The sequence below is a fragment of the Phyllobates terribilis genome, unplaced genomic scaffold, assembly GCF_046119375.1.
Source record: "Phyllobates terribilis strain yellow unplaced genomic scaffold, ASM4611937v1 Scaffold_106__1_contigs__length_5700502, whole genome shotgun sequence".
NCBI lineage: Eukaryota > Metazoa > Chordata > Amphibia > Anura > Dendrobatidae > Phyllobates > Phyllobates terribilis.
This window is the reverse complement of record NW_027362866.1, coordinates 5555855-5578429: the sequence shown is the minus strand read 5'-3', so window position 1 is coordinate 5578429 and position 22575 is coordinate 5555855. Positions and strand designations below refer to the sequence as shown.

Sequence of the window (22575 nt, the reverse complement as noted above, 5' to 3'; positions counted from 1 at the left end):
CCGAGAAGCGATAACCAGAATTGGTTTCAAACTACGGAGCCACCCAAGGATCCTGAAAAGTCCATTTGTGGAGATGAGCTCCTGGACTCCCGTTAAGAAGACATGTTGTCAACCTCTAGATCCCTTACATGCCTGCACTTTTCGGCTTGCTGCTGCTGCAATCCACGCGTTTTAGATCTGCATAACTCCACCTCTTTAAACACAGCACCTTCACCCCCTGCTGTTCCCACCCGCCTCAACACCGTTGGAAGGGAGGAGAACCAATTAAGGCGGGGGGTGGGGTGGAACGAGCAGCTGTCTACCCTTAGCAGGAGGGCTCCTGATTACATACCTCTCCTGCTGCTGCTGCTGCTGGCTGTCCAGCAGCAGACTGAAGGTGGCTGCTGCTGTGCACAGGTATATAAAGGCTCAGAGCCTATTATGACACGCGCAGCCAGCGTTCCATTGCCACATTCCATCTACTGCAGGCAGGATACCTGGCTGGCTGAATGTCGCTGAGAAGCTCACAGAGACCGCCATAAGCAACAGTTTAATAGAATGCCACAGACTAATCAACCAAACTTTTTGGGTTGGGTTCTCTTTTATAGTCTGCAGGCATTAAATGAAAGAAGTCAGTGTTCCAGCAGAGGGAGACAACGTTTCAGAAAAGGCATTGTAGCAAACCAAAAAAGAAATTTTAAGCGCAGCAGAGTAACCAGCGCACATACCTGTTAGCTCAGGTGAGTTTAAAAGGCTGCTGTTGATAACAAGGGCATTTGCTAAATAGATGGCGTGTGTGCAACAATATACTGAAAGGTCAATTATATTGTGCAGCTTATCTCACCACCTGTAGTTATTTAGGTGAAAGCTCCAAAATGCTTGCCTAATATGTCTGTTTATCCAAAAGGAAGTAAAAAGGGAGAGCTAGAAAGATAGCATTGCATCACATTACATGGCAATGCAATGCACAGTTGCTGAAGTTGAACCAAAATGAGCTTGTAATCTGGCTTCTGCAACTTTGAACATGAAAAATCCAATGAGGAGAAGAAAAGCAAAGCCAAAGAGTCTATCCCAAAATCCGACAAACAAGCAAAATGAACAAAAAACATTGAATTCAATTCTTTCTGATTTTAGAAACTGCATTAAAGAAGGGGTGCACCGGTCCTGGAGATACTGCAATACCAGGTCAATGCGTGGAGTGGACAGAGCAAGCTCTTTTTCCATCTCCCTGTTCTAAAAATCCATTTAATATATGGTCCCCAGATAGGGGACGTATCAGATATTAAACTGATAAGAACAGATTTTTTTTTTTTAATTTGGCTATCCCCTGCAAAGGGATAAAACCGTTTATTAAAACTTTAACAAATTACAAGCATAATTACACAAATACCAAACGTTAAAAGACAAAATGAAATTTACAAAACAAAAAAATACAAAGATTTTAAATAATTAGGTTCCATTGGTCAACAAGCCATTTTTTGGAAATATGTACATTCTTCTTTTTGTCAATTAAATAATCAGTATACATTTCACATAAACATAAACTTAAAACATCATTCACTGATAAAACATCTTGTTTAAAAATAGCATTGTTGCGTGCTTTCCAGAGAGATGACTTGGCGCAGTTCACTGTCTTCCAAGCCATTGTGTACTGGTCCATTGTGGGGCATTCCATAAGTCCGTATAGCACAGTTTTATATGTAAAGTCCTTGAGGTCTGCCACCCTTTCCAGTAGGGGGAGCAGTCTTCTCCAGAAATCCTTTGCAAAATTACATGTCCATAATAGATGTTCCACCGTTTCCTCGTCTTGGCATCCGGCTCTTGGGCAGATGGCAGACCTCACAAATCCTCTTCTGTATTGGAATGCCCGGCAAGGAAGACAGCGCTGCATGCAACTCCAAGCCAGATCTCTCTGTTCATTAAAAAGATAAAAAACGTTAATCATTTTCCAGATAGACATAGATTTGTCATCATCATATCTGTCAACATTACATATTTCCTCACTTTTACGTATTTCTTTAATTAGTTTCTTACTATTTCTTAATTCCTCTATTTTCTTAGTCCCTAAATTAAAATCGGACACTATTTTCCTTAAAATCTCATAATGCGTCGACAAATTAAAAGCATGGGGCACAGATATATTAACTTCATACCATCCAAACTTTCTCATAAAAAATCCTGTATTAAAACGCATAAAAAAGGACCAATAGTGATTCTTAAAAAGGGCATTAAAACAGTAAACGAACAGATGGATTAAAAGAAACCTATTAAAATCTGGAAAATCTTTACCACCTTTTACTTTTGATTTCATCACGATTTCTCTTTTCAGCTTTTCCATTTTTGAGTTCCAAAAGAAGGTAAAACAGGTTTTGGTTATCTTTTTTAAAACATTAACAGGTGGGGGGAAAACCATGCTAAGATACAATAAAAGAGGTAAAATCACCATCTTTAAAACCAATACTTTACCCTCCATTGTAAGTCTCCTCATGTTCCACATACATATTTTCGTATTTACTTTCTGTGTAACTGTTTCCCAACTATTATAACCATCATTATTTTCAGTGAATGATATACCTAAAATGGAAATGGATTCGGAGACATTAATTGGTACATCACGTAAAATCATCCCCCCAACACTTAAAATGTTACACTTATTAAAATTGATTTTAAAACCAGAAGCTAGGCAAAAGGATTGCACTTGATGGAGAGTGGCCGTAAGTGATGGTGCATCTGTACACAAGACCGCCACGTCATCCATGTAGCCTACAACCTTGGCCTCCAAACCACCGCTTCCAGGCAGAGGGACACCGCATATCTGTTTATTTTGGCGTATTGCACATAACATTGGTTCCAGTGCACAGATAAACAGTAGGGGGGACAGAGGGCATCCCTGTTTCACCCCTGACCGTAAAAATACCTCTTGTGTCTTAAAACCATTCACTAAAATCTTACTTGTACAATCCTTGTAAAATGCTTTAAGCGATAGTAAAAACCCTTCTGGTATGCCCATTTTCTCTAAAACTTTAAAAAGATAAAAGTGTGAGACACGGTCAAATGCTTTTTCAAAATCAATAGATAAAATCGCCATTTTCCCCTTTCTGTCTTTCACATCCTCAATACAGTCTTTCACTAAATTCAGATTGTCCCATATACTGCGCCCCGGCACCCCACACACTTGATTAGAATGAATAACTTTGCTGATGACTTCTTTTAGACGATTTGCACAAATTTTAGCCATTATTTTATAGTCACAATTTAAAAGTGTTATTGGTCTCCAGTTTTCTAATTTTGATTTATCGCCTTTTTTGTATAGGAGGGAGACTTCACCTTTCTTCCAGGAATTTAATAAAACCTTATTATTAAAAACCTCAGTAAACAAATAAAACAAATCATCTTTTAAAATATCATAAAAACATACATAAAATTCTATTGGGATGCCATCAGAACCAGGGACCTTTCCAGTTTTAAAACTTTTAATAGTTTTTAACACTTCTTGTTCCGTTAAAACTTGGGATAAAAACTCTTGGGATGCGGGATCTAAAACAGCTGTTAGTCCTTGCAGCGAATCATCCATTAATTTATTATCTATATTTTTTCCATTAAAAAGATTAGAAAAAAAAACCTCAACTTTACCCAGCATATTTTTTATATTATTCTCACCATCTATATGGTCAATTATCACTTTTTCTTTTTTATTTTTCCTAAAAAAATATCTGGAACACTTTTCATTTTCTTCTATATGTTGTACTCTAGAACGAAAAATTATCTCTTTTCCTTTTTGTTCTAGCCATTTTGAAATCTCTTCTTTTAAGTTTGAAATATCAACTTGTACATCTATCCCATTGTCTCTGAGCTTAAATAATGTTTGTAGGCGGGTATTTAAAATTCTATATTCTTCATATTTTTCTTTGGCTCTACATATACTCTTTTTAATAAAAAAGTCTTTTATTTTTACTTTCATTCTATCCCACCATACACTCATAGTCTCATTTGTTTTTTTCCCTTTTCTACATTTCCTATAAAACTCAATAAAATCTGATAAAATCTGCGGGTCGGTTAAAAGGGATACGTTCATTTTCCAGCTTTTCTTACCACATTTTTTGTTGTCATTTACTTTTATGGTAAAGGATAAAAGTTTATGGTCTGAAAATATATTAGTTAAAACTTCACATTTGGCAGGTATTGTTTTATCTGAACCAAAAATAAAATCAATCCTAGAGCTACAATTAGCATTGCTCCAAGTGAAACCGGCGTCCTCTGGGCTGTCACTATGACACTCTTTATATATGTCTATCAATTTAGCATCTTTGACTATATCATGTAGCATACCTGAGGTTTTATCGTAGTTCCTGCTTACAGAGCTGGAGCGCCGGTTTTCACCTTTTAAAACACAATTAAAATCCCCTGCTAAGATAAAAGGTTCAGAGTTATTAATAAATAATGGTAAAAGATCAAGCATTTCGGCTCTTTCATTTTTCTCTGGGGATCCATAAAAATTTAAAAACTGCCATCTAATACCATCAATAAAAGCTTTCACTAATAAAATACGACCTGGTAAAATTTCCTGAATAAAATCAATTAAAACGTTCCCTTTAAAAAGTATGGCTACACCCGCTGATCCTGCAGCATTCGATCCGGACCAGACAGATGGCCCACACTTCCACTCATCTTTATATTTTTGATATGACATTTCATGTGGGATATTACATTCTTGCAGAAAAAATACAGATGCAGTAAAACACGTAAAAAAATTAAAAAGAGCAGTTCTTCTCGTGTTAGATTTTATGCCTCTCACGTTGAGGGAAATACCTTTGAGTTCAGCCATCATTAGAAAATGTAGAAATTTTACTTAGGTAACTAAGAGCAACGGATTTACCTGTCCGATGAACCTGATCAGACCACTGGGCTTGCGCCTCCCTCCTCATCTGATAGTATCGTCACGAGAGTCTCCGTGGAGGAGGAAAGATTACCACATTTATATAAACCCGACGCTACACTGGCATAGCTCGGAGGGCTGGCTGGCAGAACCCGCTGGGTCTCCATTGGCTGGCCATGCAGTTCCTCATCAGGTGGGTCCCCGAGGGGTTCCGCCGCCCCTGTTTGACCTGTAGAAGGTCGTCCTATAGGAGGAGGTTGCGCACAAGGCAGAGCCTCTGACTCTTCAGAGGCAGCAAGATCCCGGTCCCCACCTGTAGCAGCGGAGACCGAAACCCCTGAGGGTCCAGCGTCCACGTCCCCTTCTGGAGAAGTGTCCATCTGTTCACCTCCTGCTGCCTCCTCCGAACCACCCTTTTTCTTTTTCTTAGGACCCACCTTTATCCACTCAGCGCCCTCAGCACTAGGAGACCCAGACTGGGCATGGGCTTCTGTGTCGGCCTTTTGCCGGTCCCTTTTGACCTTACCAGTAGTGCCCTTCTGCTCCTTCTCAGCTCTCCTTTTGGACTCCCGCAGGTCCTGCAGCCAGGTTTTGGGATTTGGTATTTTACCTGTCATAGACTCTGGAGACACTTCACTATTTGGTACGCCCTTATTGTCTCCAGAGGCTCCAGGTTGTTGTTCCTCCTCCTGAGGGGTGGTCTGATCTTTTGGTCCTTGGTCGGACGTCTTGGACTTCCCCTTTTGCTCATCTTCCCGAAATCTGTGAGGGCAAGAAAAATAAAAGTGACCTGGAGTCTGGCAAAAACTGCATTTCTTTTCCTTAGGGCATTCTTTTGTCTCATGTTCTTCACTAGCACAATTTCTACATGATACATGACAGTTTTCTTTTGAATGACCATAGCGCCCACAATTTCTGCAATATACTGGCATCCCAGAAAAGAAGAAATCCCCATTTGTTTGCCCAATTTTGAAACGGGCAGGGGGGAGCCGTATACCACCTGGTGTATTTGGATCTCTTGTACACTTCACAAGGAATTTCCACTTAGATGTCCATATGTTATATTCGTTTAATATCTTCCCAATACATTTAACACTTTTAAAATAAATTGCTAGAAATGACATTACTTCTGGAGCAGAAACAAAGGGCGAAAATATTTTTACAATAACCAGTCTTACCTCATCCAGGACGTGCTCAACAATTTGTATCCCTTTCAAAACAGGACTATTTTCAACTTTTTTTAACTTTTCTAGTACATCTCTAAAAATACCTTCTCCGGTGAATGTGATGTCATAGTCACCTCTTCTGGGATAATCCTGGATGGAGAGAATTTCATTCCTTTGTACGCCAAGAAGGTTCCTGAGCACGTCCTGGACTACATACCCTAATTTCCTCATATCCGAGCCACCCGCCGTGAAGTGAACTCGGATAGAGTTTTTTAGCCTCGCATAAAGAGGCACGAGGTTAGGGTCAACCTCTATGGAAAAACGCAACAAGGTTGCAAATTGCAGCCACTTGCAATCTGCGCTCCCAGTGTTCTTGCAGCGAAAAACACCTGGAAGCTGGGGGATCGCAACTCGTTACCCTGGGACTAAGCCCTCTCCCTAATAGCAGCAAGCAGGTTAAGTCCACCAAAGTGGACGATGCTGCCAGGCCAAGGAGAGGGGTACCCGAGTGCCCTTCAACCACAATCTCCTGCAATAAAGCACTTGATCTTAGCCAAAAGGCCGAGAAGCGATAACCAGAATTGGTTTCAAACTACGGAGCCACCCAAGGATCCTGAAAAGTCCATTTGTGGAGATGAGCTCCTGGACTCCCGTTAAGAAGACATGTTGTCAACCTCTAGATCCCTTACATGCCTGCACTTTTCGGCTTGCTGCTGCTGCAATCCACGCGTTTTAGATCTGCATAACTCCACCTCTTTAAACACAGCACCTTCACCCCCTGCTGTTCCCACCCGCCTCAACACCGTTGGAAGGGAGGAGAACCAATTAAGGCGGGGGGTGGGGTGGAACGAGCAGCTGTCTACCCTTAGCAGGAGGGCTCCTGATTACATACCTCTCCTGCTGCTGCTGCTGGCTGTTCAGCAGCAGACTGAAGGTGGCTGCTGCTGTGCACAGGTATATAAAGGCTCAGAGCCTATTATGACACGCGCAGCCAGCGTTCCATTGCCACATTCCATCTACTGCAGGCAGGATACCTGGCTGGCTGAATGTCGCTGAGAAGCTCACAGAGACCGCCATAAGCAACAGTTTAACAGAATGCCACAGACTAATCAACCAAACTTTTTGGGTTGGGTTCTCTTTTATAGTCTGCAGGCATTAAATGAAAGAAGTCAGTGTTCCAGCAGAGGGAGACAACGTTTCAGAAAAGGCATTGTAGCAAACCAAAAAAGAAATTTTAAGCGCAGCAGAGTAACCAGCGCACATACCTGTTAGCTCAGGTGAGTTTAAAAGGCTGCTGTTGATAACAAGGGCATTTGCTAAATAGATGGTGTGTGTGCAACAATATACTGAAAGGTCAATTATATTGTGCAGCTTATCTCACCACCTGTAGTTATTTAGGTGAAAGCTCCAAAATGCTTGCCTAATATGTCTGTTTATCCAAAAGGAAGTAAAAAGGGAGAGCTAGAAAGATAGCATTGCATCACATTACATGGCAATGCAATGCACAGTTGCTGAAGTTGAACCAAAATGAGCTTGTAATCTGGCTTCTGCAACTTTGAACATGAAAAATCCAATGAGGAGAAGAAAAGCAAAGCCAAAGAGTCCATCCCAAAATCCGACAAACAAGCAAAATGAACAAAAAACATTGAATTCAATTCTTTCTGATTTTAGAAACTGCATTAAAGAAGGGGTGCACCGGTCCTGGAGATACTGCAATACCAGGTCAATGCGTGGAGTGGACAGAGCAAGCTCTTTTTCCATCTCCCTGTTCTAAAAATCCATTTAATATATGGTCCCCAGATAGGGGACGTATCAGATATTAAACTGATAAGAACAGATACTACACTTGATCTTAGCCAAAAGGCCGAGAAGCGATAACCAGAATTGGTTTCAAACTACGGAGCCACCCAAGGATCCTGAAAAGTCCATTTGTGGAGATGAGCTCCTGGACTCCCGTTAAGAAGACATGTTGTCAACCTCTAGATCCCTTACATGCCTGCACTTTTCGGCTTGCTGCTGCTGCAATCCACGCGTTTTAGATCTGCATAACTCCACCTCTTTAAACACAGCACCTTCACCCCCTGCTGTTCCCACCCGCCTCAACACCGTTGGAAGGGAGGAGAACCAATTAAGGCGGGGGGTGGGGTGGAACGAGCAGCTGTCTACCCTTAGCAGGAGGGCTCCAGATTACATACCTCTCCTGCTGCTGCTGCTGCTGGCTGTCCAGCAGCAGACTGAAGGTGGCTGCTGCTGTGCACAGGTATATAAAGGCTCAGAGCCTATTATGACACGCGCAGCCAGCGTTCCATTGCCACATTCCATCTACTGCAGGCAGGATACCTGGCTGGCTGAATGTCGCTGAGAAGCTCACAGAGACCGCCATAAGCAACAGTTTAACAGAATGCCACAGACTAATCAACCAAACTTTTTGGGTTGGGTTCTCTTTTATAGTCTGCAGGCATTAAATGAAAGAAGTCAGTGTTCCAGCAGAGGGAGACAACGTTTCAGAAAAGGCATTGTAGCAAACCAAAAAAGAAATTTTAAGCGCAGCAGAGTAACCAGCGCACATACCTGTTAGCTCAGGTGAGTTTAAAAGGCTGCTGTTGATAACAAGGGCATTTGCTAAATAGATGGCGTGTGTGCAACAATATACTGAAAGGTCAATTATATTGTGCAGCTTATCTCACCACCTGTAGTTATTTAGGTGAAAGCTCCAAAATGCTTGCCTAATATGTCTGTTTATCCAAAAGGAAGTAAAAAGGGAGAGCTAGAAAGATAGCATTGCATCACATTACATGGCAATGCAATGCACAGTTGCTGAAGTTGAACCAAAATGAGCTTGTAATCTGGCTTCTGCAACTTTGAACATGAAAAATCCAATGAGGAGAAGAAAAGCAAAGCCAAAGAGTCCATCCCAAAATCCGACAAACAAGCAAAATGAACAAAAAACATTGAATTCAATTCTTTCTGATTTTAGAAACTGCATTAAAGAAGGGGTGCACCGGTCCTGGAGATACTGCAATACCAGGTCAATGCGTTGAGTGGACAGAGCAAGCTCTTGTTCCATCTCCCTGTTCTAAAAATCCATTTAATATATGGTCCCCAGATAGGGGACGTATCAGATATTAAACTGATAAGAACAGATTTTTTTTTTTTCGAAAGCCCGAATTCGTGTACAAAACCCGAGTGCGCTTAAAAAAGTGACAAGTGCCACAAAAAAAGTGCACTAGGATGCTGGTCTTCTTGAAACCCTCTCCAAAAGGAGAAGGGTCCCCCAAACCATTCCCCGTCCCTCCGAGCCAGAAGGCCACAGCGAGGAACAGGGACAAATAGCCACCTCCAGCCAGAGCCAGAGGCGACCCAATCTTACCCCCAGCACCTGCCCGAGTTCTCACCCGAGCAAGGCACTGGGAGCCAAAGACTGTGCTCCCCTCCCGGAAGAGGGGAGCCAACAACGCTCTCCTCCCGAAAGAGGAGAGCCAGGGGGGTTCAGGGGGGAGCGGAACCTGATGGCCACACACTCCCCCCCTAGACCTGCCAAGAGAGGAACCCGTAAGGGAACCGCATCCCGACAAAATCCTAGTAGGACGTGACACACGTGAATAAGTGGACACACAGTGACAAAGAAATTAAATAAATAGTGAAGGTTTCACAGTATAATACTGCCCGGACCTTCGACCGGGAATTGAAAAATTCCCCATCCTAAGGCCAGAAGGCCCGGAATAAGGGTGTGTGCGAAGAAAGAAAATTTAAAGTGCTTGTGCAAATGTGCCATAAACTCAAGTGGGGTTCCCAATCCCAGTGAGTTAAGGCACCCCAGGGTCACCACTCCTGGGGCACTTCACACTTCGGGCTTTCGATCTTCCCCGGCCCAATGGCGTCGATCCTGGGGGGCCATGCTTTCCACCAGATGACTATATTAGCCACCTGGCGTACTAACAAGCGCCTAAACCCCAGTGTGCATAATGTATCAATCTACTAGGGCGGCCAACATCCAAAACCGCCTTTTCGAAAGATACTACACTTGATCTTAGCCAAAAGGCCGAGAAGCGATAACCAGAATTGGTTTCAAACTACGGAGCCACCCAAGGATCCTGAAAAGTCCATTTGTGGAGATGAGCTCCTGGACTCCCGTTAAGAAGACATGTTGTCAACCTCTAGATCCCTTACATGCCTGCACTTTTCGGCTTGCTGCTGCTGCAATCCACGCGTTTTAGATCTGCATAACTCCACCTCTTTAAACACAGCACCTTCACCCCCTGCTGTTCCCACCCGCCTCAACACCGTTGGAAGGGAGGAGAACCAATTAAGGCGGGGGGTGGGGTGGAACGAGCAGCTGTCTACCCTTAGCAGGAGGGCTCCTGATTACATACCTCTCCTGCTGCTGCTGCTGCTGGCTGTCCAGCAGCAGACTGAAGGTGGCTGCTGCTGTGCACAGGTATATAAAGGCTCAGAGCCTATTATGACACGCGCAGCCAGCGTTCCATTGCCACATTCCATCTACTGCAGGCAGGATACCTGGCTGGCTGAATGTCGCTGAGAAGCTCACAGAGACCGCCATAAGCAACAGTTTAACAGAATGCCACAGACTAATCAACCAAACTTTTTGGGTTGGGTTCTCTTTTATAGTCTGCAGGCATTAAATGAAAGAAGTCAGTGTTCCAGCAGAGGGAGACAACGTTTCAGAAAAGGCATTGTAGCAAACCAAAAAAGAAATTTTAAGCGCAGCAGAGTAACCAGCGCACATACCTGTTAGCTCAGGTGAGTTTAAAAGGCTGCTGTTGATAACAAGGGCATTTGCTAAATAGATGGTGTGTGTGCAACAATATACTGAAAGGTCAATTATATTGTGCAGCTTATCTCACCACCTGTAGTTATTTAGGTGAAAGCTCCAAAATGCTTGCCTAATATGTCTGTTTATCCAAAAGGAAGTAAAAAGGGAGAGCTAGAAAGATAGCATTGCATCACATTACATGGCAATGCAATGCACAGTTGCTGAAGTTGAACCAAAATGAGCTTGTAATCTGGCTTCTGCAACTTTGAACATGAAAAATCCAATGAGGAGAAGAAAAGCAAAGCCAAAGAGTCCATCCCAAAATCCGACAAACAAGCAAAATGAACAAAAAACATTGAATTCAATTCTTTCTGATTTTAGAAACTGCATTAAAGAAGGGGTGCACCGGTCCTGGAGATACTGCAATACCAGGTCAATGCGTGGAGTGGACAGAGCAAGCTCTTTTTCCATCTCCCTGTTCTAAAAATCCATTTAATATATGGTCCCCAGATAGGGGACGTATCAGATATTAAACTGATAAGAACAGATACTACACTTGATCTTAGCCAAAAGGCCGAGAAGCGATAACCAGAATTGGTTTCAAACTACGGAGCCACCCAAGGATCCTGAAAAGTCCATTTGTGGAGATGAGCTCCTGGACTCCCGTTAAGAAGACATGTTGTCAACCTCTAGATCCCTTACATGCCTGCACTTTTCGGCTTGCTGCTGCTGCAATCCACGCGTTTTAGATCTGCATAACTCCACCTCTTTAAACACAGCACCTTCACCCCCTGCTGTTCCCACCCGCCTCAACACCGTTGGAAGGGAGGAGAACCAATTAAGGCGGGGGGTGGGGTGGAACGAGCAGCTGTCTACCCTTAGCAGGAGGGCTCCTGATTACATACCTCTCCTGCTGCTGCTGCTGCTGGCTGTCCAGCAGCAGACTGAAGGTGGCTGCTGCTGTGCACAGGTATATAAAGGCTCAGAGCCTATTATGACATGCGCAGCCAGCGTTCCATTGCCACATTCCATCTACTGCAGGCAGGATACCTGGCTGGCTGAATGTCGCTGAGAAGCTCACAGAGACCGCCATAAGCAACAGTTTAACAGAATGCCACAGACTAATCAACCAAACTTTTTGGGTTGGGTTCTCTTTTATAGTCTGCAGGCATTAAATGAAAGAAGTCAGTGTTCCAGCAGAGGGAGACAACGTTTCAGAAAAGGCATTGTAGCAAACCAAAAAAGAAATTTTAAGCGCAGCAGAGTAACCAGCGCACATACCTGTTAGCTCAGGTGAGTTTAAAAGACTGCTGTTGATAACAAGGGCATTTGCTAAATAGATGGTGTGTGTGCAACAATATACTGAAAGGTCAATTATATTGTGCAGCTTATCTCACCACCTGTAGTTATTTAGGTGAAAGCTCCAAAATGCTTGCCTAATATGTCTGTTTATCCAAAAGGAAGTAAAAAGGGAGAGCTAGAAAGATAGCATTGCATCACATTACATGGCAATGCAATGCACAGTTGCTGAAGTTGAACCAAAATGAGCTTGTAATCTGGCTTCTGCAACTTTGAACATGAAAAATCCAATGAGGAGAAGAAAAGCAAAGCCAAAGAGTCCATCCCAAAATCCGACAAACAAGCAAAATGAACAAAAAACATTGAATTCAATTCTTTCTGATTTTAGAAACTGCATTAAAGAAGGGGTGCACCGGTCCTGGAGATACTGCAATACCAGGTCAATGCGTGGAGTGGACAGAGCAAGCTCTTTTTCCATCTCCCTGTTCTAAAAATCCATTTAATATATGGTCCCCAGATAGGGGACGTATCAGATATTAAACTGATAAGAACAGATACTACACTTGATCTTAGCCAAAAGGCCGAGAAGCGATAACCAGAATTGGTTTCAAACTACGGAGCCACCCAAGGATCCTGAAAAGTCCATTTGTGGAGATGAGCTCCTGGACTCCCGTTAAGAAGACATGTTGTCAACCTCTAGATCCCTTACATGCCTGCACTTTTCGGCTTGCTGCTGCTGCAATCCACGCGTTTTAGATCTGCATAATTCACCTCTTTAAACACAGCACCTTCACCCCCTGCTGTTCCCACCCGCCTCAACACCGTTGGAAGGGAGGATAACCAATTAAGGCGGGGGGTGGGGTGGAACGAGCAGCTGTCTACCCTTAGCAGGAGGGCTCCTGAATACATACCTCTCCTGCTGCTGCTGCTGCTGGCTGTCTAGCAGCAGACTGAAGGTGGCTGCTGCTGTGCACAGGTATATAAAGGCTCAGAGCCTATTATGACACGCGCAGCCAGCGTTCCATTGCCACATTCCATCTACTGCAGGCAGGATACCTGGCTGGCTGAATGTCGCTGAGAAGCTCACAGAGACCGCCATAAGCAACAGTTTAACAGAATGCCACAGACTAATCAACCAAACTTTTTGGGTTGGGTTCTCTTTTATAGTCTGCAGGCATTAAATGAAAGAAGTCAGTGTTCCAGCAGAGGGAGACAACGTTTCAGAAAAGGCATTGTAGCAAACCAAAAAAGAAATTTTAAGCGCAGCAGAGTAACCAGCGCACATGCCTGTTAGCTCAGGTGAGTTTAAAAGGCTGCTGTTGATAACAAGGGCATTTGCTAAATAGATGGTGTGTGTGCAACAATATACTGAAAGGTCAATTATATTGTGCAGCTTATCTCACCACCTGTAGTTATTTAGGTGAAAGCTCCAAAATGCTTGCCTAATATGTCTGTTTATCCAAAAGGAAGTAAAAAGGGAGAGCTAGAAAGATAGCATTGCATCACATTACATGGCAATGCAATGCACAGTTGCTGAAGTTGAACCAAAATGAGCTTGTAATCTGGCTTCTGCAACTTTGAACATGAAAAATCCAATGAGGAGAAGAAAAGCAAAGCCAAAGAGTCCATCCCAAAATCCGACAAACAAGCAAAATGAACAAAAAACATTGAATTCAATTCTTTCTGATTTTAGAAACTGCATTAAAGAAGGGGTGCACCGGTCCTGGAGATACTGCAATACCAGGTCAATGCGTGGAGTGGACAGAGCAAGCTCTTTTTCCATCTCCCTGTTCTAAAAATCCATTTAATATATGGTCCCCAGATAGGGGACGTATCAGATATTAAACTGATAAGAACAGATTTTTTTTTTTTAATTTGGCTATCCCCTGCAGAGGGATAAAACCGTTTATTAAAACTTTAACAAATTACAAGCATAATTACACAAATACCAAACGTTAAAAGACAAATGAAATTTACAAAACAAAAAAATACAAAGATTTTAAATAATTAGGTTCCATTGGTCAACAAGCCATTTTTTGGAAATATGTATATTCTTCTTTTTGTCAATTAAATAATAAGTATACATTTCACATAAACATAAACTTAAAACATCATTCACTGATAAAACATCTTGTTTAAAAATAGCAATGTTGCGCGCTTTCCAGAGAGATGACTTGGCGCAGTTCACTGTCTTCCAAGCCATTGTGTACTGGTCCATTGTGGGGCATTCCATAAGTCCGTATAGCACAGTTTTATATGTAAAGTCCTTGAGGTCTGCCACCCTTTCCAGTAGGGGGAGCAGTCTTCTCCAGAAATCCTTTGCAAAATTACATGTCCATAATAGATGTTCCACCGTTTCCTCGTCTTGGCATCCGGCTCTTGGGCAGATGGCAGACCTCACAAATCCTCTTCTGTATTGGAATGCCCGGCAAGGAAGACAGCGGTGCATGCAACTCCAAGCCAGATCTCTCTGTTCATTAAAAAGATAAAAAACGTTAATCATTTTCCAGATAGACATAGATTTGTCATCATCATATCTGTCAACATTACATATTTCCTCACTTTTACGTATTTCTTTAATTAGTTTCTTACTATTTCTTAATTCTCTATTTTCTTAGTCCCTAAATTAAAATCGGACACTATTTTCCTTAAAATCTCATAATGCGTCGACAAATTAAAAGCATGGGGCACAGATATATTAACTTCATACCATCCAAACTTTCTCATAAAAAATCCTGTATTAAAACGCATAAAAAAGGACCAATAGTGATTCTTAAAAAGGGCATTAAAACAGTAAACGAACAGATGGATTAAAAGAAACCTATTAAAATCTGGAAAATCTTTACCACCTTTTACTTTTGATTTCATCACGATTTCTCTTTTCAGCTTTTCCATTTTTGAGTTCCAAAAGAAGGTAAAACAGGTTTTGGTTATCTTTTTTAAAACATTAACAGGCGGGGGGAAAACCATGCTAAGATACAATAAAAGAGGTAAAATCACCATCTTTAAAACCAATACTTTACCCTCCATTGTAAGTCTCCTCATGTTCCACATACATATTTTCGTATTTACTTTCTGTGTAACTGTTTCCCAACTATTATAACCATCATTATTTTCAGTGAATGATATACCTAAAATGGAAATGGATTCGGAGACATTAATTGGTACATCACGTAAAATCATCCCCCCAACACTTAAAATGTTACACTTATTAAAATTGATTTTAAAACCAGAAGCTAGACAAAAGGATTGCACTTGATGAAGAGTGGCCGTAAGTGATGGTGCATCTGTATACAAGACCGCCACGTCATCCATGTAGCCTACAACCTTGGCCTCCAAACCACCGCTTCCAGGCAGAGGGACACCGCATATCTGTTTATTTTGGCGTATTGCACATAACATTGGTTCCAGTGCACAGATAAACAGTAGGGGGGACAGAGGGCATCCCTGTTTCACCCCTGACCGTAAAAATACCTCTTGTGTCTTAAAACCATTCACTAAAATCTTACTTGTACAATCCTTGTAAAATGCTTTAAGCGATAGTAAAAACCCTTCTGGTATGCCCATTTTCTCTAAAACTTTAAAAAGATAAAAGTGTGAGACACGGTCAAATGCTTTTTCAAAATCAATAGATAAAATCGCCATTTTCCCCTTTCTGTCTTTCACATCCTCAATACAGTCTTTCACTAAATTCAGATTGTCCCATATACTGCGCCCCGGCACCCCACACACTTGATTAGAATGAATAACTTTGCTGATGACTTCTTTTAGACGATTTGCACAAATTTTAGCCATTATTTTATAGTCACAATTTAAAAGTGTTATTGGTCTCCAGTTTTCTAATTTTGATTTATCGCCTTTTTTGTATAGGAGGGAGACTTCACCTTTCTTCCAGGAATTTAATAAAACCTTATTATTAAAAACCTCAGTAAACAAATAAAACAAATCATCTTTTAAAATATCATAAAAACATACATAAAATTCTATTGGGATGCCATCAGGACCAGGGACCTTTCCAGTTTTAAAACTTTTAATAGTTTTTAACACTTCTTGTTCCGTTAAAACTTGGGATAAAAACTCTTGGGATGCGGGATCTAAAACAGCTGTTAGTCCTTGCAGCGAATCATCCATTAATTTATTATCTATATTTTTTCCATTAAAAGGATTAGAAAAAAAACCCTCAACTTTACCCAGCATATTTTTTATATTATTCTCACCATCTATATGGTCAATTATCACTTTTTCTTTTTTATTTTTCCTAAAAAAATATCTGGAACACTTTTCATTTTCTTCTATATGTTGTACTCTAGAACGAAAAATTATCTCTTTTCCTTTTTGTTCTAGCCATTTTGAAATCTCTTCTTTTAAGTTTGAAATATCAACTTGTACATCTATCCCATTGTCTCTGAGCTTAAATAATGTTTGTAGGCGGGTATTTAAAATTCTATATTCTTCATATTTTTCTTTGGCTCTACATATACTCTTTTTAATAAAAAAGTCTTTTATTTTTACTTTCATTCTATCCCACCATACACTCATAGTCTCATTTGTTTTTTTCCCTTTTCTACATTTCCTATATAACTCAATAAAATCTGATAAAATCTGCGGGTCGGTTAAAAGGGATACGTTCATTTTCCAGCTTTTCTTACCACATTTTTTGTTGTCAGTTACTTTTATGGTAAAGGATAAAAGTTTATGGTCTGAAAATATATTAGTTAAAACTTCACATTTGGCAGGTATTGTTTTATCTGAACCAAAAATAAAATCAATCCTAGAGCTACAATTAGCATTGCTCCAAGTGAAACCGGCGTCCTCTGGGCTATCACTATGACACTCTTTATATATGTCTATCAATTTAGCATCTTTGACTATATCATGTAGCATACCTGAGGTTTTATCGTAGTTCCTGCTTACAGAGCTGGAGCGCCGGTTTTCACCTTTTAAAACACAATTAAAATCCCCTGCTAAGATAAAAGGTTCAGAGTTATTAATAAATAATGGTAAAAGATCAAGCATTTCGGCTCTTTCATTTTTCTCTGTTGATCCATAAAAATTTAAAAACTGCCATCTAATACCATCAATAAAAGCTTTCACTAATAAAATACGACCTGGTAAAATTTCCTGAATAAAATCAATTAAAACGTTCCCTTTAAAAAGTATGGCTACACCCGCTGATCCTGCAGCATTCGATCCGGACCAGACAGATGGCCCACACTTCCACTCATCTTTATATTTTTGATATGACATTTCATGTGGGATATTACATTCTTGCAGAAAAAATACAGATGCAGTAAAACACGTAAAAAAATTAAAAAGAGCAGTTCTTCTCGTGTTAGATTTTATGCCTCTCACGTTGAGGGAAATACCTTTGAGTTCAGCCATCATTAGAAAATGTAGAAATTTTACTTAGGTAACTAAGAGCAACGGATTTACCTGTCCGATGAACCTGATCAGACCACTGGGCTTGCGCCTCCCTCCTCATCTGATAGTATCATCACGAGAGTCTCCGTGGAGGAGGAAAGATTACCACATTTATATAAACCCGACGCTACACTGGCATAGCTCGGAGGGCTGGCTGGCAGAACCCGCTGGGTCTCCATTGGCTGGCCATGCAGTTCCTCATCAGGTGGGTCCCCGAGGGGTTCCGCCGCCCCTGTTTGACCTGTAGAAGGTCGTCCTATAGGAGGAGGTTGCGCACAAGGCAGAGCCTCTGACTCTTCAGAGGCAGCAAGATCCCGGTCCCCACCTGTAGCAGCGGAGACCGAAACCCCTGAGGGTCCAGCGTCCACGTCCCCTTCAGGAGAAGTGTCCATCTGTTCACCTCCTGCTGCCTCCTCCGAACCACCCTTTTTCTTTTTCTTAGGACCCACCTTTATCCACTCAGCGCCCTCAGCACTAGGAGACCCAGACTGGGCATGGGCTTCTGTGTCGGCCTTTTGCCGGTCCCTTTTGACCTTACCAGTAGTGCCCTTCTGCTCCTTCTCAGCCCTCCTTTTGGACTCCCGCAGGTCCTGCAGCCAGGTTTTGGGATTTGGTATTTTACCTGTCATAGACTCTGGAGACACTTCACTATTTGGTACGCCCTTATTGTCTCCAGAGGCTCCAGGTTGTTGTTCCTCCTCCTGAGGGGTGGTCTGATCTTTTGGTCCTTGGTCGGACGTCTTGGACTTCCCATTTTGCTCATCTTCCCGAAATCTGTGAGGGCAAGAAAAATAAAAGTGACCTGGAGTCTGGCAAAAACTGCATTTCTTTTCCTTAGGGCATTCTTTTGTCTCATGTTCTTCACTAGCACAATTTCTACATGATACATGACAGTTTTCTTTTGAATGACCATAGCGCCCACAATTTCTGCAATATACTGGCATCCCAGAAAAGAAGAAATCCCCATTTGTTTGCCCAATTTTGAAACGGGCAGGGGGGAGCCGTATACCACCTGGTGTATTTGGATCTCTTGTACACTTCACAAGGAATTTCCACTTAGATGTCCATATGTTATATTCGTTTAATATCTTCCCAATACATTTAACACTTTTAAAATAAATTGCTAGAAATGACATTACTTCTGGAGCAGAAACAAAGGGCGAAAATATTTTTACAATAACCAGTCTTACCTCATCCAGGACGTGCTCAACAATTTGTATCCCTTTCAAAACAGGACTATTTTCAACTTTTTTTAACTTTTCTAGTACATCTCTAAAAATACCTTCTCCGGTGAATGTGATGTCATAGTCACCTCTTCTGGGATAATCCTGGATGGAGAGAATTTCATTCCTTTGTACGCCAAGAAGGTTCCTGAGCACGTCCTGGACTACATACCCTAATTTCCTCATATCCGAGCCACCCGCCGTGAAGTGAACTCGGATAGAGTTTTTTAGCCTCGCATAAAGAGGCACGAGGTTAGGGTCAACCTCCATGGAAAAACGCAACAAGGTTGCAAATTGCAGCCGCTTGCAATCTGCGCTCCCAGTGTTCTTGCAGCGAAAAACACCTGGAAGCTGGGGGATCGCAACTCGTTACCCTGGGACTAAGCCCTCTCCCTAATAGCAGCAAGCAGGTTAAGTCCACCAAAGTGGACGATCCTGCCAGGCCAAGGAGAGGGGTACCCGAGTGCCCTTCAACCACAATCTCCTGCAATAAAGCACTTGATCGTAGCCAAAAGGCCGAGAAGCGATAACCAGAATTGGTTTCAAACTACGGAGCCACCCAAGGATCCTGAAAAGTCCATTTGTGGAGATTGTCACACTGTCACAGAATACTGGAGGTAGGGGGCCTAAGCTGACCCTAAGCTGGGGCCCTGACTAATCCATCATCCTGGAGGTACTGTTAAAGGTACAGAGGTCCAGGCCGCCAGCGTAACCCCTACCTTCTGAGGATCCCTGCACCTAAGTAATCTAGTCCTGAGAAGGACCCCGATCACAACAATAGGGAACCAGAAATAATATGCCCACACACAGTATTTAGACGAACGAGACAGTACAAGGGAAAAACCAAAACCACCTTGCATACAACTTCTAAACAACTACAACAGAGGGAACACCAACGGGAAAGGAGATAAATGATAAAGCGAGGAAAGGGAAAACACACTTCCAAATACACTTATCTCAGCAACTCCAAACACCACGATCCGCTCTGTAAGTCTGAATGAAAAGCTTTCACCGACACCTCCCAAACAGACCTGCAGGAATATAAAGGAGTCTCACTAAAGAAGCATTGATTGCAGCTGGGCGAGGCTGGACCTCAGCTAGCCCAGAGAGAGAGAGAATTAACTCCTACACTGCCGAGAAACACAAAGCACCAACAAGTCAGCTGCGAGAAGTCAGGCTGTGTACTCGTGACGATCTTCGTGGCAACACACCCGTGACAGTACCCCCCCTTCTACGAGGGGCCTCTGGACCCTCAGGGCCAGGTTTATCCGGGTGAGTCGTGTGGAAGGCCCGAACTAATCGGTCTGCGTTAATATCCGACGCAGGAACCCACATCCTCTCCTCAGGACCATACCCCTTCCAATGAACCAAGTACTGAAGGGACCGGCGATTAAAGCGTGAATCAATGACCCTCGATACCTGGAACTCCAAGTTACCATTGACAACCACAGGAGGGGGAGGTAAAGGTGACGGTACCACCGGCGCCACATACCTCTTAAGCAATGATCTGTGAAACACGTTGTGAATTTTAAACGTAGGGGGGAGGTCAAGACGGAATGCCACCGGATTAATAACAGAACTGATTCTGTACGGCCCGATGAACCTGGGACCCAGTTTCCAGGAGGGAACCTTAAGTTTAATATTCCTGGTAGACAACCATACCTGATCGTTCACACTTAGGTCCGGACCAGACACTCTCCTCCTATCAGCCATACGTTTGTATCGGTTCCCCATAGTATTCAGATTCTTCAGCACCCCTCTCCATACTGAAGCGAGAGATGAGGAAAATCGTTCCTCCTCCGGAACCCCCGAAGAGCCCCCCCTACTGAAAGTACAAAACTGGGGGTGAAAACCATATGCCCCAAAAAACGGGGACTTACCAGTGGACTCGCTCCGCCTATTATTGAGAGCAAACTCTGCCAGAGGTAGGAAAGAAGCCCAGTCCTCCTGGTTCTCTGACACAAAACACCGAAGATATGTCTCCAAGCTCTGGTTCATACGTTCCGTCTGACCATTGGTCTGAGGATGAAAAGCCGACGAGAATGACAAATGCATCCCCCGCCGTGCACAAAACGCCTTCCAGAACTTGGACACAAACTGAGACCCCCGATCAGACACCACCTCGGAGGGTACCCCGTGAAGCCTCACAATCTCCCCAATGAACACCTGCGCAAGAGTTTTAGCATTAGGGAGAGCCGGAAGAGCGATAAAATGTGCCATCTTGCTGAACCTGTCCACTACAACGAGTATGACCGTTTTACCCGAAGACGGAGGGAGGTCCGTAATAAAGTCCATAGACAGATGAGTCCAAGGACGCTCCGGGATCTTCAAAGGTAAAAGGGCCCCAGACGGACGGGTATGTGAGGTCTTAGAGCGCGCACAAACCCCACAGGACGCGACAAAAGTCACCACCTCTTTATGTAAGTTAGGCCACCAAAACCGACGCGAGAGGAGATCCACAGTTGCTTTACTCCCCGGGTGTCCTGCAAAAACTGAGTTATGGTGTGCCTCGATCACCTTTTGTCGCAACTGATCTGGAACGAACAGTCTCCCCGGAGGTCCAACAGGGGCGTCCCCCTGAGCCTCCAATATCTCCTCCTCCAGCTCAGAGCATACTGCCGAAACCACCACCCCCTCCTGAAGAATAGGAATCGGGTCGTCCGTATTCCCGGCCCCAGGGAAACTACGAGATAAGGCATCCGCCTTTACATTTTTAGACCCAGGACGATATGTAACGACGAAATTAAACCTGGTAAAAAACAATGACCACCTAGCTTGTCTGGGATTCAGACGTTTAGCGGACTCCAGATATAGCAGGTTCTTGTGATCGGTGATGACGGTGACCGGATGAACTGCCCCCTCCAAAAAATGGCGCCACTCCTCAAAAGCTAACTTAATGGCCAAGAGTTCCCTATTGCCGACATCGTAATTCCTCTCAGCGGACGACAATTTTTTAGAGAAAAAGGCGCACGGATGCCACTTACCAGGGGACGAACCCTGTGACAATACTGCTCCCACCCCTACCTCGGAAGCGTCTACCTCTACAAAGAATGGCTGAGACGCATCAGGTTGAATGAGTATGGGTGCCGAGGCAAAACATTTTTTCAAGGAGGAGAATGCTTGACAAGCCTTGTCAGACCACCTAGAAAAATCCGTCCCCTTTTTAGTCATGTCTGTGAGAGGCTTAACCATGGACGAGAAATTACGAATGAACTTCCGGTAATAGTTAGCAAACCCCAGGAAACGTTGTAGTGCCTTAAGATTCTCCGGCCGATCCCACTCAAGAACTGCCCGCACTTTCCCAGGGTCCATACGAAAACCGGACGCTGAAACCAGGAAGCCTAAAAACTGGAGTTCCTCTACGGCGAACACACACTTTTCCCACTTGGCATACAGTTTATTATCCCGCAAGATCTGTAACACCTGTCTAACGTGCTCCTGATGAGACACCAGATCCGGCGAGTAAATTAAGATATCATCCAGATATATGACAACAAACTGTCCCACCAGGTGGCGAAAAATATCATTAACAAAGTGTTGAAACACCGCCGGGGCATTAGTCAGACCGAATGGCATGACAAGGTTCTCATAATGCCCCTCCGGAGTGTTAAAAGCCGTCTTCCACTCATCCCCCTCCTTCATCCTAATCAGATTGTACGCCCCCCTGAGATCCAACTTAGAGAACCATTTGGCGCCCACGATCTGATTAAAGAGATCGGGAATAAGTGGGAGCGGATACGGATCTCGGACCGTAATCCGATTAAGTTCACGGAAATCCAGGCAAGGGCGTAGGCCTTCATCTTTCTTCTTAACAAAGAAGAACCCCGCGGCCACCGG

General features: G+C 43.1%; 6 non-coding genes and 1 pseudogene across 6 annotated transcripts; all 7 read right to left on the bottom strand.

Moving 5' to 3' along the window:
- Positions 1-1127: 1127 nt before the first annotated feature.
- Positions 1128-1318, bottom strand: LOC141198780 (U2 spliceosomal RNA). Its single transcript, XR_012270569.1, has one exon. It is a non-coding gene; the product is annotated as a U2 spliceosomal RNA (small nuclear RNA).
- Positions 1319-7706: 6388 nt separating this feature from the next.
- Positions 7707-7897, bottom strand: LOC141198817 (U2 spliceosomal RNA). Its single transcript, XR_012270592.1, has one exon. It is a non-coding gene; the product is annotated as a U2 spliceosomal RNA (small nuclear RNA).
- A 1115-nt stretch (positions 7898-9012) lies between these two features.
- On the bottom strand, positions 9013-9194 carry LOC141198808 (U2 spliceosomal RNA). The gene has a single exon (XR_012270590.1). It is a non-coding gene; the product is annotated as a U2 spliceosomal RNA (small nuclear RNA).
- Positions 9195-9983: 789 nt separating this feature from the next.
- Positions 9984-10075, bottom strand: LOC141198819 (U2 spliceosomal RNA; annotated as a pseudogene).
- Positions 10076-11190: 1115 nt separating this feature from the next.
- On the bottom strand, positions 11191-11381 carry LOC141198806 (U2 spliceosomal RNA). Its single transcript, XR_012270588.1, has one exon. It is a non-coding gene; the product is annotated as a U2 spliceosomal RNA (small nuclear RNA).
- A 1115-nt stretch (positions 11382-12496) lies between these two features.
- LOC141198794 (U2 spliceosomal RNA) lies at positions 12497-12687 on the bottom strand. The gene has a single exon (XR_012270579.1). It is a non-coding gene; the product is annotated as a U2 spliceosomal RNA (small nuclear RNA).
- Positions 12688-13801: 1114 nt separating this feature from the next.
- Positions 13802-13992, bottom strand: LOC141198783 (U2 spliceosomal RNA). Its single transcript, XR_012270572.1, has one exon. It is a non-coding gene; the product is annotated as a U2 spliceosomal RNA (small nuclear RNA).
- Positions 13993-22575: the final 8583 nt, after the last annotated feature.